This window comes from Mirounga leonina, unplaced genomic scaffold (assembly GCF_011800145.1).
Source record: "Mirounga leonina isolate KUSES-001 unplaced genomic scaffold, KU_Mleo_1.0 Mir_127, whole genome shotgun sequence".
Lineage (NCBI taxonomy): Eukaryota > Metazoa > Chordata > Mammalia > Carnivora > Phocidae > Mirounga > Mirounga leonina.
In genome coordinates, this window is record NW_023270316.1 from 57,259,392 (window position 1) to 57,274,132 (window position 14,741).

Consider the following 14,741-nt stretch of genomic DNA (forward strand, 5'->3'; position numbering starts at 1 on the left):
TGTTTATTGCATCATAATTTGCAGTAGCACATGAGCAACCTAAGTGTCCATCTTAAAGAGCAGATTAAAAAGATGTGGCATACACACACACACACACACACACACAGGATATTACACAGCCATAAAAAGGGGTGAAAGCGTGTCATTTGCAACAATATGGATGGACCTAGAGGGTATTATGTTAAGTGAAATAAGTCAAATGAGAAAGACAAATACCATATAATTTCACTCATATGTGGAATAAAAAAAATTAATAAAAATAATCAAACCTAGAAATACAGAAAACAAACTGCTGGTTGCCAGAGGGGAAGAGCTGGGGGGATGGGCAAAATGGGTGAAGGGAAGTAGGAGATACAGGCTAGCAGTTATGGAATAAATAAGTCACAGGAATAAAAGGCACAGAATAAGGAATATAGTCAATGATATTGTAATAGTGCTGTATGGTGACAAATGGTAGCTACAGTTGTGGTGAGCACAGCATAATGTATAAATTTGTCAAATCACTATGTTGTACACGTGAAACTAATGTTTGTTAACTATACTCAAATGAGATTTTTTATATAATTGGTTAATATTTTTTAATGTTATTGAGTTACATTGCCACGTGCTATATGACAACTCAATTCTTCCACCACATTTATCTACTCAAATTCTTACTTAAGCACACCATGGCATCATTTGGCTCTCACTTAATATAAATATTTAATTTTCATTTTTAATCTACCCATTTTTCTGACTGATAGCAAATCCAGGTACTGAAATGAAGGACATATTCTGTCTTCTTTCCATTTAATATTGTGGCCATACAAATAATTCAAAATATCTGTTAGTTGAGCTGGAGGGGTGGTTAGTTTGTCATTATAGTGAAAACATAGTATCTATGGTGCCTGGGTGGCTCAGTTGTTTAAGCATCTGACTCTTGATTTCAGCTCAGGTCATGATCTCAGGGTTGTGAGATCAAGCCCCGTGTCTGGCTCCACACTGGGGCTGGATGGAGCCTGCTCAAGATTCTCGCTCTCCCTCTGCCCCTCCCTGCCCTGTTTGCATGCTCTCTCTCTCTAAAAAAAACAAAACCAAATCCCAAGCCCTCCCTTCCCCCCACCCCCTGCCAAAAAAAAACAACCCAAAAAAAAAAAAAAAAAACCCAACCCATAGTATATGAAAATTCTGTCATAGAACTTTTAGGCACTCAAGCTATACATCCTAAGGTCTCTGGGGTCTGGGAACCCCAGTTTGAAAACACTGTGTTACAACAAACTTCTTTTCAACTCACTTTCTTAACAAGAGATAAGTCCAAGCAAATGGTTTTGAATTGATTATCTTTTAGTTTTACTTTCAGATGTCACTGTCTGGATGTATCTTATCACCAGTGAGAGACCCCTCCAAATATCACTACCACATACCTTACTTGTGGGAAAGGCCATTCTTGTGTCCTCCAAAACCCACCTGGTGCTCCTGACTTCTCTCTTTGCCTCTGCTTAGGAAGTAGCATATTTACCTCCTCTCTCCATGCAGTACAAATACTTATTAATTCAGCCTCCCATTTTTTTTGGTATTGTTCCTTAGTGTTTTTTTAATCCATTTTTTACCTTCTATCAATTACATTTTTTTTAGCTCAAATCTCCATTCCCAATAATTAGAAATTTTGGTTGAAGGATCTGGAAACATATGGCCAATATGCACCAAGGTGAACCTGTGATTAGCACTCACTGGTGCATACAAGGGAAAATATTGTTTTGGGGTAAATAACTAACACTAATTACAGCCTAGTTATCATTCCTTAATCTAACTCTGCTGCTTAACTAATTAAAATCTCTTCTCCCAAGTTCTGACATGGTATGTAACATACTCAAGAAGTAAAACAGAGATTGTCATTTATCTTACCTGTGCACCTCAAGCACAAGAATCGGGGCTAAAGTTACTTGTTGCATTCTTCTCAACCAGGTATCTATTGATAACAATGCCAAAAGGTGGGTATTCTTTAACTTGGATCTGCATAAAGATAACAAAAACTTAGTTACTGACCTCATATCATGGGATGAGATTCACTTTTCCATTCATTTCTTCAACATTTATTAAGCACCAGGTATATGCTTAATAGTAATTCCTAGGTATTAAGGTAGTAAAGCTCCACATATTGAAAAAAGCACTCCTGGATTTCAAGGGGCTTACAGTATAGAAAACTAGTAGACAAGGTAAGAGAAGGATGTATTCATTAATTTACTAAACACACACACACGCACACACGCGCACATACACACAGAGCATTTACTACATGCCAGTCAGTATTCTAAACCTTTTTAAAATATCAGACCAAGAAAATTTCTTAACAACCCTGTAAAGTAGTTATTATTATCTTCATTTTACCTAGGAAGAAACTGAAGTTCAGAAAGGCGAAGTGTTCTGTCCAAGGCCATAGCACTATTAGTGGAGGAATTGGGATCTGAACCCAGAAAGTGTAGCTCCAGAGTGCTTGCTACATATGCTGCTTCCAAAATACATTTCCTAAGTGTTCACAGAAAGAGTTCTATGGGCCAAGTCAGTTTAAGAACACTTCACACTCTCTAGGAAACTCATAATGCACATTAGCATATTAACAAATCTAACTATAACAAAACCCATTTAGCTTTGATTAAAACAAAGATGCTCAGTATCGATAATAATCAGGGAAATGCAAATCAAAACCACCATGGGATATAACCTTACACCTTTCAGAATGGCTAGTATCAAAAAGACAAAAAATAACAAGTGTTGGTGAGGACATGGAAAAAAGGAAAACTTTGTGCTCTGTTGGGGTGTTGGGGGAATGCAAATTGGTCTGGTTACTGTGGAAAACAGTATGGAGGTTCCTCAAAAAATTAAAAATAGAATTACTATATGATGTAGTAATTCCACTACTGGGTATTTACCCAAAGAAAATGAAAACACTAATTCAAAAAGATATTCACCCCTATGTTTATTGCAGCATTATTATAGCCAAGATATGAAAGCAACCCAAGTGTGCATCCATAGATGAATAAAGGAGAGGACATATACACAGAGACACACACAGAATATTACTCAGCCATAAAAAGGAATGAAATCTTGCCATTTACAACAATATAGATGGACCTAGTGGTTATAATGCTAAGTGAAATAAGTCATACAGAGACAGATAAATACCGTATGATTTTACTCATATGTGGGATTTAAGATACAAATGAACAAAGAAAAAAAGGGAAACAAAAAGACAGACTTAAATACAGAGAACAAATTAGCGGTTGCTCCAGGAGAGGTGGGTGGGGATGGGTGAAACAGGTTAAGGGGATTACAGAGTACGCTTAACTTGATGAGCCCTGACTAATGTATAGAATTGTGCAATCATATTGGACACCTGAAACTAATATGACACTATATGTTAATTATACTTTAATGAAAAATACCCAAATGTTTTTACTTTATATACATCATGAAGACTTCTCAAAAGGCAAGATAATAATCAGAATTAATATTTTTAAGTGCCTTCCATGTGCCTAGAGCTGAAAAGCACTGCACCACACCAGTTAAGGAAATAATGTCTACATCTGGAATACCTTGATTTAAACCCCAAAACGAACACACTATTAGATAGTCTAGGTGAGGCTCTATTGGGCTAACAAATAAACCCTAAAATCTCAGAAGTTTGATTCAGTGAGAAATTATTGCTCATCATGCAAAGTACAGTGTAATTTATTTCTCATGGAGCTGCTCTTTATGCAGTTCTTCCCTAAGGGATGAGTCAGAGACTCATGTTTCTTTAATCTCACAGCTCTGACTCCTTCAACAAATGACCTCAATGTGGTCATGGAAACGGAAAAAGCAAATGTGATGGTTTGTGACTGTGCTTTATAGCCAGGCCTGGAAATAACATACATCATCTCTGTCCACACTTCATCAACTAGAAATCAGTCATATAGCCCCTACCTGACTACAGGGTAGACCAGGAAATGTAACATTTTTGGTGTGCTTTGGAAAGAGTTTGTGGGTTTCAGTGAACATGTAATATTGCTAACCATGTAAACTTGGGCAAGCTATTGAATTCCTTTGTGCCTCAGTTTCCTTGTCTATAAAATAGGTATAAGTTATCTCATTGGCTTTTTATTAAGGTTAAATGAGTTACTATCTTTAATCGTTTAGAATCACGTTTTAACCACAGGTATCTGATTCATGTGTGCAATCATATATAATCTTAACTCTGAAGAGCAAATATTATCTCCATATTTAGAGAAGAGGAAAGAGAGAGAAACTAGATGACTTGCCTACAATTACACAGTTGCTATATTAGCCAGGATTCTTTAGAGAAACCAAAACAATAGGATTTATATATACAGATGTAGAAACAAATCTATTGTAAGATGTTGGCCCATGTGATTATGGAAACTGGTAATTCCAAATGTGCAGTATGTGCCAGCAGGCTTGAGACCCAGAAGAATTAATGGTACAAATGAAGTCCAAAGCCTGGAAAGCAAAGAATTCCCTCTCATTCAGGAGGTCAATTTTTGTTCACATCTGGATTTCAGCTAATTAGATGAGGTCTACACACATCATAGAGGACAATCTACTTTACCAATTACAATGTTAATCTCACCTAAAAACATCCTTGCAGAAACACTAGAATATTGTTTAACCAAATATCTAGGTACCCTGTGGCCCAGGCAAGTTAACACATAAAATTAACCATCACACTTGCTAAATGTCAAAACATTCATAACCTCTCTGAATGTTTCTGATCCATCCACAGTTTTAAGGGACCTGTTGGCCCACATAGAATCTGATCTATAGATGGATGATTCTTTCATCAGTAATTTTTTCTCAATCACTTACACTTTTCAGGGCACAGGAAAAGGAAGGGCAAACAAAATGACCCAGACTCTGACCTCATAAAATTTACAGGTAATGGTAAAGTCATTCACCTGTACATTGGTGTAATCACACATCCCTACTGTCACATATATTTACATATACATACACACATGCACAACCACATTCTAGTGGGGATCTGACTGGTACTTCCTGTTGAATGTCTCAGAAATTCCCCAACAGCCCCAAAGGCTCAAACACCACATGAAATCTAATGGCAAAGAAGGCATTTGGTTCATTCTTGGGGAAAACAAGGTTGGTTTCCATGTACCTGTTCAAGCCTGAAAGGTCACATTTTGGGGTTTTTTTGGTTTTTGGTTTTTGTTTTTTACATTTTGGTTTTTATCACTGCTTGGTATAACCAAAAATTTCCTAAACTGAGCACAGTTAGAAAATGAGAACTTCAAAGGCCTATAGGCCTATTTGGCACCAGGCTGATTGGCATTTACTCCCTTATGTTTATTTTACCTCTTAGAGCCAAACAGTACCCAAGGGTACAAAATGAATTCTATCATTACCCTGGTAAGCAAGGAAAAGACAAGTCATTTTCAATCTAAAACTTTGCAATTGAAAGCACTGATCAGAAACACTTTTAATCTAATAAAAACTATGCTTCATATATGTGTTTGCATCATCTGTGATATAAACTCAAATCTAGAAAAGGAGAACCTTGTCCAACTTGCTTTTATAGGCAAAGCACAACTCTAGGAAGACAGAAAATACAATTGATTCAGAATCAACAAACAGTAGTGGACATCTACAATGTGAACAGATGTTGTATTTTCCAGTATGAGGATTAGGATACATCATCTAGTGCATAACTAATTTGAATTAAAAATTTATGTGACAATGTTTTTTATTTTTTTAATTTTATTATGTTAATCACCATACAATACATCATTGGTTTTTGATATGGTGATCCCCAATTCATTGTTTTCATATAACATCCAATGCTCCGTGCAGTACGTGCCCTCCTTAATACCCATCACCGGGCTAACCCATCTCCCCTCCCCCCTCCCCTCTAAAACCCTGTTTGTTTTTCACAGTCCATAGTCTCTCATGGTTGTCTCCCCCTCCAATAACTCCCACTTCATTTTTCCCTTCCTTCTCCTAATGTCCTCCATGCTATTCCTTATGTTCCACAAATTAGTGAAACCATATAATTGTCTTTCTCTGCTTGACTTATTTCACTTAGCATAATCTCCTGCAGTCCCATCCCTGTTGATGTAAAAGTTGGGTATTCATCCTTTCTGATGGCTGAGTAATATTCCATTTATATGTGGACCACATCTTCTTTATCCATTCATCTGTTGAAGGGCATTTCGGCTCTTTCCACAGTGTGATTATTGCGGACATTGCTGCTATGAACACTGGGGTGCATATAGCCCTTCTTTTCACTACATCTGTGTCTTTGTGGTAAATACCCAGGCGTGCAATTGCTGGGTCATAGGGTAGCTCTATTTTTAATTTTTTGAGGCACGTCCACACTGTTTTCCAAAGTGGCTGTACCAACTTGCATTCCCACCAACAGTGTAAGAGGGTTCCCCTTTCTTCACAACCTCTCCAACATTTGTTGTTTCTTGCCTTATCAATTTTTGCCATTCTAACTGGTATAAGGTAGTATCTCAGTGTGGTTTTAATTTGAATTTCCCTGATGGCTAATGATGATGAACACTTTTTCATGTGTCTATTAGCCATTTGTATGTCATCTTCAGAGAAGGGTCTTTTCATGTCTTCCTGCCCATTTTTTGACTTGATTATTTGTTTTTTTGGGTGTTGAGTTTGAGAAGTTCTTTATAGATCTTGGATACCAGCCCTTTATCTGTAGTGTCATTTGCAAATATCTTCTCCCATTCTGTGGGTTGCCTCTTTGTTTTGTTGACTGTTTCCTTTACTGTGCAGAAGATTTTATCTTGATGAAGTCCCAAAAGTTCATTTTTGCTTTTGTTTCACTAGCTTTTGGAGATGTATCTTAAAAGAAGTTACTGTGGCCAATGTCAAAGAGGTTATTGCCTGTGTTCTCCTCTAGGATTTTGATGGATTCTGTCTCACATTGAGGTCTGTCATTCATTTTGAGTTTATTGTTGTGTGTAGTGTAAGAGAATGGTCGAGTTTCATTCTTCTGCATGTGGCTGTCCAATTTTCCCAGCACCATTTATTGAAGTGACTGTCTTTTTTCCATTGCATATTTTTTCCTGCTTTGTCGAAGATTACTTGACCATAAATTTGAGGGTCCGTATCTGGGCTCTCTATTCTGTTCCATTGGTCTACATGTCTGTTTTTGTGCCAGTACCAGGCTGTCTTGGTGATCACTGCATTGTAATATAGCTTGAAATCGGGCAGTGTGATGCCCCCAGCTTTGTTTTTCTTTTTCAACATTTCCTTGGCAATTCGGGGTCTTTTCTGATTCCATACAAATTTTAGGATTGTTTGTTCCAGCACTTTGAAAAAAGTCATTGGAATTTTGATTGGGATGGCACTGAAGGTATAGATTGCTCTGGGTAGCATAGACATTTTAACAATGTTTATTCTTCCGATCCATGAGCATGGAATATTTTTCCATCTTTTTGTGTCTTCTTCAATTTCTTTCTTGAGCGTTCTGTAGTTCCTAGAATATAGATCCTTTACTTTTTTGGTTAGGTTTATTCCAAAGTAGTTTATGGTTTTGGTGCTATTGTAATTAGAATATTTTCTCTAATTTCTTTCTACATTTGCACTGTTAGTGTATAAGAAAGCAATTGATTTCTGTGCATTGATTTTTGTATCCTGCCACATTACTGAATTGCTGTATGAGTTCTAGTAACTTGGAGGTGGAGTCTTTTGGGTTTTCCACAGAAAGTATCATGTCATCTGCAAAAAGAGAGCGTTTGCCTTCTTCTTTCCCAATTTGAATACCTTTTATTTCTTTTTGTTGTCTGATTGCTGTTGCTAGGATTTCTAGTACTATGTTGAACAATAGTGGCGAGAGTGGGCATCCTTGATGTGTTCCTGATCTTAAGGGAAAGGCTCTCAGCTTTTCCCCATTGAGGATGATATTCACTGTGGATTTTTCATAGATGGATTTTATGAACTTGAGGAATGTTCCCTCTCTCCCTATACTCTGAAGAGTTTTAATCAGGAAAGGAAGCTGTATTTTGTCAAATGCTTTTTCTGCATCAATTGAGAGGACCATATGGTTCTTCTCCCTCCTCTTATTTTTTTTTAAAGATTTTATTTATTTATTTATTTGAAAGAGAGAATGAGATAGAGAGAGCATGAGAGGGGGGAGGGTCAGAGGGAGAAGCAGACTCCCTGCTGAGCAGGGAGCCCAATGTGGGACTCGATCCTGGCACTCCAGGATCATGACCTGAGCCAAAGGCAGTCGCTTAGCCAACTGAACCACCCAGGAGCCCCCTCCTCTTATTAATGTGTTCTATCACATTGATTTGTGAATGTTGAACCACCCTTGCATCCCGGGGATAAATCCCACTTGGTCACGGTGGATGATCCTTTTAATGTATTGTTGGATCCTATTAGCTAGGATTTTGTTGAGGATTTTGGAATCCATATTCATTAGGGATATCAGTCTGAAATTCTCCTTTTTGATGGGGTCTTTGCCTGGTTTGGGGATTAAGGTAATGCTGGCCTCATAGAATGAGTCTGGAAGCTTTCCTTCTGTTTCTGTTTTTTGAAACAACTTCAGAGAATAGGTATTATTTCTTCTTTGAATGTTTGGTAGAATTCCCCAGGGAATCCATCAGGCCCTGGACTCTTGTTTTTGGGAGGTTTTTGATCACTGCTTCAATCTCGTTACTGGTTATTGGCCTATTCAGGTTGTCAATTTCTTCCTGTTTCAGAGTTGGCAGTTTATGGGCTTCCAGGAAGGCATCCATTTCATCTACATTGCTCAGTTTATTGGCATATAGTTGTTGATAATTTCTAATAACTGTTTCTGTTTCCTTGGTGTTAGTCATTATCTCTCCCCTTTCATTCATAATTTTATTAATTTGGGTCCTTTCTCTTTTCTTTTGGATAAGTCTGGCCAGTGGTTTATAGATCTTATTAATTCTTTCAAAGAACCAGCTTCTGGTTTCTTTGATCTGCTCTACTATGTTTCTGGTTTCTAATTATTGATCTCTGCTCTAATTTTAATTATTTCTCTTCTAATGCATGGCTTAGGCACTGTTTGTTGCTTTTTCTCTAGTTCTTTAAGGTGTAGAATTAGTTGGTGAATTCAGGATTTTTCTATTTTCAAGTGAGGCTTGGATGGCTTTGTATTTCCCCCTTAGGACTGCCTTTGCAGTATCCCATAGGTTTTGGACCAATGTGTTTTTGGTCTCATTGGTTTCCATGAATTGTTTAAGTTCTTCTTTGATTTCCTGGTTGACCCAAACATTCTTGAGCAGAGTGGTCTATAGCTTCCAAGTGTTTGAATTTCTGCCAAATTTTTTCTTGTGATTGAGCTCCAGTTTTAAAGCATTATGGTCTGAGACTATACAGGAATAATCTCAATCTTTTGGTATCAGTTGAGACCTGATTTGTGACCCAGTATGTCATCTATTCTGGAGAAAGTGCACTTGAGAATAATGAGTATTCTGTTGTTTTAGGGTGGAATGTTCTGTATATATCTATGAGGTCCATCTGGTCCAGTGTGTCATTTAAAGCTCTTGTTTCTTTGTTGATTTTCTGCTGAGAGTGGAGTGTTGAGGTCTCCTACAATTAACGTATTGTTATCAATATGACTATTTTGGTTAACAGTTGGCTTGTACAGATGGCTGCTCCCATGTTGGGGGCATATTTACAATTGTTAGATCTGCTTGTTGGATAGACCTTTTAAGAATGATATAGTGTCATTCTGTGTCTCTAACTACAGTCTTTAGTTTAAAATCTAATTTGTCTGATATCAGAATTGCTACCCAGCTTTTTTTTTATGTCTGTTGGCATGGAAGATGGAACTCCATCCCTTCACTTTCAGTCTGGATGTATCTTTAGGTTCAAAATGAGTCTCTTGTAGACAGCCTATGGATGGGTCCTGTCTTTTTATCCAATCTGTAACCCTGTGCCGTTTTATGGGAGCATTTAGGCCATTCACGTTGAAAGTGATTATTGAAAGATACGAATTTATTGTCATCCTGTTGCCTGTGAAGACCTTGTTTTTATAGATTGTCCCTGTAAATTTCTGTTGTATATCACTCTTGGGTCTTTCTCCTTTTATAGAACCCCCCCCCCCCTTAATATTTCTTGCAGGGCTGGCTTAGTGGTCACATATTCTTTCAGTTTCTGCCAGTCTTGGAAGCTCTGCATCTCTCCATCCATTCTAAATGAAAGCCTTGCCGGATAAAGTATTCTTGGCTGCATGTTCCTCTCACTTAGTACCCTGAACATGTCTTGCCAGGCCTTTCTGGCTTGCCAGGTCTCTGTGGATAGGTCTGATGTTATTCTGATATTCCTCCCTCTGTATGTAAGGAATCTCTTCTCCCTAACTGCTCTTAAGATGGTTTCCTTGGTTCTGAGATTTGCGAGTTTATTGCTTTTTCTCTATTTACATGCCGGGGTGTTGGCCTGTTTTCCTTGATCTTGGGAGGGGGTCCTCTCTGCCTCTAGGTCACAAATGTTTGTTTCATTCCCCAGATTAGGGAAGTTCTCAGCTACGATTTGCTCAAATATATCTTCCAGTCCTCTCTCTCTTCCCCCACCCCCTCCAGGATTCCAATAATTCTGACACTGGAATGTTTCATGGTGTCATTTATTTCTCTGATTCTATTTTCATGGATTCCGAGTTGTTTTTCCCTGGCCTCCTCTTTTCCCTTTATCTATTAAATGGTCTTCCAGGTCACTAATTCGTTCTTTTGCCTCACTTACCCTAGCTGTTAGATTATCTAGATTGGATTGGATCTCAATGATAGCATTTTTAAGTTCTGCCAATTCAGCTTTTGTTTCTGCCCTTAGAGACTCTATGTTGCCATTAATCAATTTCTCCATTCTAGCTATTGTCCTCACAATTGCTAGCCTGAATTCCATCTCCAACATCTTGGTTATATCTGTATCCATTCGTAAATCTGTGACATAAATCATAATCTCTGAGTCTTTCCTATTTTGGGGGTTCCTCCTCCTAGTCATTCTGTTGAGGGGTGGTGAGAGAATGTATAGAGTCCAAATTATTGACCACAACCCAAGCAAGATGCACCTGTTTTCTAGGGACCTTAGGGTTGCTGGCCTATTGTTCTCCCAGCCTGTCTGCTGGGGGAGGGGCCTGCTGCGCTGTTACTCAGGCAACCCTGTTTGGGCAGAGTTGCCCTGGCCCCTGTGGCAGGGGATGGGCTCAGTGAAAACCGGTTTTGGGGGGCTTTTTTCCTCTGGTGGCTTTCCCTGGTGGCTTTCCATGTCTTTTCCAAGAGTCAGAGCAGAAGAGACCATTTCCAACCCTCTGCCTCAGAGCAGAGAAATTGCGGTCTGTTCTTCAGTGAGTTCTCCAGGCTACACTATCTCCGTTTCTGTCTGTGCTGCTATAAACTGCAGCGTCCTGGGTTGTGCACCCCTCCACAGTGCTCCCAGTCCTCGCCTCCAGGTCGGGGCATGTTTCTGCCCTTTGTGCTTCTAAAACCGCCAGCCACTCCCAGTTTGAATGCAGGGCCCTGCCACTCTGGTTTCCGTCTAAAGTCCTTTCCCTGCCACTACTGGTCTGCGAGTCTGTGCCCCGTCCCCAGTGCAGGAGGCTATCGCTCACCAGCATTGTCAGATCCCCATAGCCAGGCTCCCTCCTGCTGCCGTTTATCCTCTGATGTCTGCCCACAGAATCATGGCTCCCTGCTTCGTACCTCGAAACTAACCGCCTCTAATATTCTGTTTGTAGAGATCCAGATCTAACTTCTTACATCTCAGGCTGATTTCGTGAGTGTTCAGAGTGGTCTGGTAGATATCCAGCTCAATTCCAGGGACTGGTTGGAATAGGGTCCCCTACTCCTCTGCCATCTTTTCCTGACAAATCAATTTATGTGAAAATCTTACAAATGAAGAAAAATGGTTTGCATATGGTTTCACATTTAATGAAGTGCTATTACTGAAAAGGGGGGGGAAGAATACATAAAATGAGACTGTTTCAGAAAACCCTAAATAGTCTCTGTTACTATGGTCTCTTCTAGGCACTTAATGTATGGTGTCTCAACTCATTTTGAGATTAGTTAAAAAAAATTAATGATTCATGAAAAGAATAGGATTAATAAATGATATGAAAGAATCAATTCAACAGACATTTACTGACCACTTAACTACAAGTCAATTAATAAGTATATAAAAATAGGCAAACAGACTCTAACCTCAAACAGTTTATAATCAAATGATAGGAGACACACTCAAGTAATTCCAGGACATGAGGCAGATTATGGTGAGTGCCCTTAGAAATATCCCCAATTTGGACAACAATCTTTCCTGGTAGATTTGGGGAGCCACACTTGTTGCTGCTTTAACAATTACCCAACATTCAGATCACAGATCAGGAAAATTCTAAGTGAAACAGGTTTATTAAAGATTTTTACAAAAAAAAAAAATTTTACAGAGACTCTTCTGATGTTAGATTCAGAGTATGACACTTAAACTCCATTGTTCTTGTGCCCAAGTTAACAGAACTGGGTTACAGATCATTGTTCAAGGTCATTTGATGAACTACTCCCCTCCTCTATCCTCTAAGCTGATCAAGGGTGTCCTGCACGAAATGATCATCTAGAATGGTCACCATAAAACTCATCCTTTCTTACCTTTTACCTGTGAATTATCAATGATGGACAGGTCATGAGAACAGGTCGTGGTAGTTTAAGTAGTGGTAGTTTGTGAGGATGAGCACAAACAATGCTGAAGTCCATGGGCTTTGCTGTACCCACACTAGAGTTGAGTGTAAATGTGGAGTCTGGAGTTCCTCGTCTAGCAAAGGCCAGAGAAGGATGTGTAAAATGCCTCTGAGCTAAGCAAAGGGAAACAACAAAGTTTTTGTGAACCAGATGGCATTTAAGAAGGTGTTGAAAAGCTGGTAGGATTGGGGTGAGGGGATGTTGCAGGAGGAGTGCTTTCTAGTCAGAGAGAAGGGCCAACGAAGCAGCAGAAGCAGGAAAACATGACCAAGGAATTGTAAACAAACTCGTCAAAATAAAATGCAAGTTACCAAAAAAAGGAAAAAACAAGTAAAACTAGAAACATTGACTCAAGCACCATTCTACAGGGCTTCATACTCAATTTAAATGTTTTATACCTAATTTTGTGTGAAACTGTGCATCTTAGCCCACAGACTTCCACAGGTAAGCAATATAACTTGATTTCAATCATTCAGCTTCATTTCTAGTTTAAGTCCCACTCTCCTGAACTGGCCAGAGATTTGAGTCTTTTTTTTTTTCAGTGTTCCTCCCCTTTTCTCTCCCTGAGAGAGTGAGTTCAGGGTTTGCATCTTGCCCAGGCATTGGGAAGGCACTGGACTACTGGCTCCTTGAGTCTCCTGTCCAGTTTATTACTAAGATATTCCTTCCTAGCTTGCCAGGCCCTGAGGTTCCTTCAAAAGACTGATTGCCTTATCTGTCTAATATAACATATGGCCACCCCTACCACTCCATATCCCCAGCAGTGATGCTGAGAAGTCCAGGTTCCCTCTCTCTAGAAGTTCACAAACTTCTCTGAGTCTTTGCAACTACTGGTAGCACTAGTTGGAAAGTGGAGCACGTTCTTCCTACTACCACCATCACCATACATCTCATCCCTCTAGCCCAGATTGAATTGCTCTTTAGTCTGGGACAATCTTGACTCCTCCACATTTTTGACCAGGAAACCATTAAAGATTTTTACAAAAAAAAAAAAAAAAAAGCTGAGCTCTCTATATTCTAGGGCTTAGGGTTTGGGGGGGGGAAATGTGGAAGACTCCTTGGTTATTTCTGTTTTTAGTTTTCCCTCATCTCTGCCCTGAGACAATAAGCAAGAGGACTGGTTAACTGATGGAATGAGGAGAAAGAAGAAATCAAGGGAAAGAAAAAAATATTTAATATATAAAAATATTATTCCATTAAATATATATGCAGTGGAGGAGTGGGAGTCATTGTGGGTTTCTTTTTTTAAAAAGATTTTATTTATTTATTTGTCAGAGAGAGAGCACAAGCAGGGGGAGTGGCAGGCAGAGGGAGAAGCAGACTCCCCGCTGAGCAAGGAGCCCAACTCGGGACTCGATCCCAGGACCCTGAGATCATGACATGAGCCAAAGGCAGATGCTTAGCCAACTGAGCCACCCAGGCGTCCCATCATTGTGGGTTTAAAGAGCATTATAATAATCATTCTGGAAGCAAAGTCCAAGATGGCTTGGAGGTAGGTAGAAACAAAAATGTTATAACTGGTTACAGTAAGGCAGGCCAGTGGCAATGAGATGGAAAAGGGAAGACAAATATTTGAGATTCCAAAAAGCTAAAACCATTGGGACTTAGCCCATGACCTAATAAACATGAAGAGATAATAAATGAAGCATTTATTAACAGGATGCTGGAGGGAATAATGATGGTATTCTGAAGAAGAAAAATCAAAAAGTAGGGGCACTTGTGTGGCTCAGTCATTAAGCGTCTGCCTTCAGCTCAGGTCATGATCCCAGGGTCCTGGGATCGAGCCCCACATCAGGCTCCCTGCTCAGTGGGAAGCCTGCTTCTCCCTCTCCCACTCCCCCTACTTGTGTTCCCTCTCTCGCTGTCTCTCTCTGTCAAATAAATACAATCTTTTAAAAAAAATCAAAAAGAGCTTATTTACAGAAGAAAAGTAAATTCCACTTTGACCATACCCAGTTTTAGGTGTCAATATCATCACTCGATGAGGATTCCCTGGAAGTGTTTGGAAATTAGAATCATGGCTCAGGAGAGACATCGCAC

At 39.2% G+C, this 14,741-nt stretch overlaps 1 long non-coding RNA gene across 3 annotated transcripts in view; it reads right to left on the bottom strand.

The window, feature by feature from the left end:
* LOC118009428 overlaps nucleotides 1–14,741 on the bottom strand; it is a 572,526-nt gene that overhangs the window by 290,077 nt on the left and 267,708 nt on the right. For all 3 annotated transcript variants that reach the window (XR_004678925.1, XR_004678927.1, XR_004678926.1), the window contains one exon: nucleotides 1,885–1,992. This is a non-coding gene — a long non-coding RNA (uncharacterized LOC118009428). The remainder of the gene's footprint in view (nucleotides 1–1,884; nucleotides 1,993–14,741) is intronic.